Genomic DNA, 3,443 nt, shown 5'->3' on the forward strand with positions numbered 1-3,443 from the left:
AATGGGGTGGCCAGATTGAAATGCCAGACTCAGATTCTAAGCTTGATCCTCTTCCACAGATTAGATCCCTTAGGGAAAACCAGAGGCTCAGCTTGGTTGCTTATCTCAACATCTGTACATTGCACAGTGGCCTAGAAATCACAGCAAGCTTGGTTCTGTGGCACTGCAAGAATTCTGCTAGAGTTAACACTGGAAAGCACCCAGAAATGGCCAGAAACCAAAACCACAAAGGGCCTGCTGCAAGTCTCACAAACTTTGGTTTTGCACAGGGCTAATAGCATCAGCATCACTGAAGCTATGCATGATTTGTTGTCTGTAAGTGAGAACAGAAGCTGGCTGTCTCTGCAGAGAAGCTAAATCCCTTTAATTATTAAAACATATCCTACTGCTGTTGAAAATCCCACTGCTGTTGGAAAAAATACACTAATAATAAATGTATGCTATACATCAAAGGCCTCTCCTGTAAATAAAGTATTCAATTTTTTTTCTTTTTTTATAAAAAAAAAAAATGGCCTAGGGACTAAATGGCTGTTTGATCTGTTATCTTAGAAACATTTTGGAGTGGCAGATTTATCTGCTGTTTACATTTTCCCTCCTAGTATAGTAATGAATAATTCTTGTTGATAATGGGAAATGATTTAATATAAATGGTTGGAGGGTCCTCTTCTGAAGTCAGAGGGAGATTTGGCTGGGCAGGAAAGGCAGTGTTGGAGTGGAGGGCAGTAAAACCCAGAGAGGCATTCCTCCAGTCCCACATGCATTTCACAGAATGCCCATTGCCCCATCCTGGCCCTCAGACATGAATAAAGTTGGAGCCTCATTTCCAACATGTACAATCATTTGCTTGTGAAATGGCAACTGTGCAGTTAACTTTTACTTACATATGTTAGAAATTCATGGCTTATTTCCAAAGGAGCCTATGTCCCATTACCAGCATAAATACCAGGGCTGAGTATTTGCTCTTGCTCTGGTGAAAACCTGCCTAGGCTTAGAACTGCACAGAGGATTAGGCAGAAGCAGCTGGGGTTCCTGACTCCCCTCACAGCCAGTCATATAGGCAGCATTTCTGGCACACAGAATGCAGACAAGTCTCCTGTCCCCAGAGTCAAGCTCAAGCACATGGATGAACACAATTTGGCTGCAGAGACTGGAGAGGAGAGATGCTGAGCACTCAGCCTGCAGCAGTAGGGCCTTTGCCATCCAAACTGCACCAATAATCTGGACTCTGCAGGGGAGACAGAAAATAAAAAGTGCCACTTTTACTAGCTGTATCTGTCTTACCATGTCCTTGCATGCTGTGCAGGCAGCAGACAGGCAGATTTTTGTCCCCACGTGCCACCATGGATTTGCACACTTCATACCATTGCTTGCCCTGCTGAAAGCAGGGTCCACTCCTGCCCTATAGGAGGAACCACTGGCATGGCTCATAGCCCCTGGTGCCTCTGTGTGCTGCACCTCCCCACTCCATCCCTGGAGTCCCAGGCACAGAGCCAGGGTCCCACCTTGCCTCTTGCAGCGCACCACGGAGACCTGGCCAGGGCTGCATTTATGCAATGCTTCATAAGCAAGACTGTCTAAACAAGCAATGTCAGCACAACATCTGCTACCCAGCCCTACCCATTGTTTTCAAGGAGAGCTTCAATCAGCAGTTCTCTCCACCCAAATTCAAATTAATGCAAGGATATTGAGTGCACATTTCTGCTTGGGCCACGTTTTACACTGCAAAGTTGCAGGGAAGAATTATAGACCCTCAGGGGTGTAGAGGAGAAATATGTTCTTAGACATCCCATGAGCCTTAAGCTCTACACTTTCTTGCTGGCTTCCAACCCATTCAGCTCCTCTCAACACAGTGAAGGGCATTGTCCAAGGTGCCATCCCTCCTCCACCCTCCCAGCCCACTGATGAAAATTTCACAGAATCACAGAATATTCAGGGTTGGATATCATTTTAGGGCACCATCCCCTAGCCAGGAACTTCTGGAGTGCTCTGAGTTTTAGTCTCTGCTTCTTCTACACTCACAGGACATGTCCCTAATGCATCTTTTCAGTAGAGTTTGCCAGGAAGATCTCTAGCCATCATAAAATGCATGGCTCTGTCCTTGTCTGCTCCATCCCTTTGCCATGCTGGACTGGCACAAAGGGAATGGATCTGGTAAGAGGACTCCCTCTGTTTGAGTGCTGCATGACCCTCACCCCACCTGAGATGAATGAACTTGAAAAAACTATGAACTATGAACACATAGACTATAGAAAAAGCAAGTGGAAATGATAAATTAGTTCTCCAATTTCCCATCTAGCTATATCAGGCACTAAGGTAGGGCAGGAGTTCTCCTTAAGTAAGCTACTTGAAAGCAAAGTGTCATACCTGAAGCACCTATCAAGGGTCTACAGAGAGCCAGAGGAGGGCACAAGCACTTCCTCTGCAGTCTATTCAGGTAATTGACAGCTGAGCAGCTCTGACAGGATCTTTCTGAAGATGCTGTCTTTTTCTTGACTCGTAGACTCAGTGACTAGATTTGAACCATGGACTGAAGTTGGGGGAAAAATAAAGAAGCACACATTGCAGTGTGAGCCTTGCTGAGCAAAGCTACCAGCTGTGGGCAGTACAAGCCTGGAAAGAAATCCTATACAAGGTTTCAAGCATCCTTAATGTAGCCTCTCAAACCATGTCCAGATATAAATGTTCTCCACTTAAGCCTTTCCACTTCACACTACAGTTGTTACTTACAAAAATCTGTTGCTCCCTACCTGATCAGATCTGCAGATGAGGAGACCCTCCTGTGTGCCTCTGCCAAGTGTTCGTACAGTTCCTTTCCCTGAACTTTCAAGTCATTCAGGCAACTCTTAAATCAATCTATAATAAATCCAGTTTTGGTTGGCAGGGCTTTGCAAGTGCTCTGTGAGCTTTCCTGATACCCATGGGGTTGAACTGAAAGAAAACCCACAATCTGAGGAGAAGAAACAAATGCAGAGATTGCTTTAGGGTAGCTGTGAGAGCAGGATCTATTTTGGGAGTAGTTCAATGAGAAATTTGTTTATGAGACTCTAGAGAGGAATAGAAATTATGTGCTATAAACTAAAATAGGTCCTTTACCATCTTTTTAAATGCTGTGTACTCAAAGACTGTGTGGAAACACATGCAATCCTTGGAGAGAAACCACAGGAACAAGAGCAAAAAGAAAAATAGAGCTCTGCCTGCCCACCCACCCCTGTAACAATATCCCTCTGTGAGATACCTGACATCCCAGGGCAATGGATAGGAGATTGTCTAAATGGTCAGAGTAAGAACCTTCGTGGTGCAAATACTGCTGTGGGTTAAAATACAGACCTACAGGGTGGAATTTCAACCAGAGGCAGTTGATGCCTTGCCATCCTGGCTTCCATGATTCCCAAGGTGTCTGGGGCCAGTTGCCTTCAATCCTATGAGGTGCATGCAGGGGCAGC

This window comes from Acanthisitta chloris, unplaced genomic scaffold (genome assembly GCF_000695815.1).
Source record: "Acanthisitta chloris isolate BGI_N310 unplaced genomic scaffold, ASM69581v1 scaffold18354, whole genome shotgun sequence".
Lineage (NCBI taxonomy): Eukaryota > Metazoa > Chordata > Aves > Passeriformes > Acanthisittidae > Acanthisitta > Acanthisitta chloris.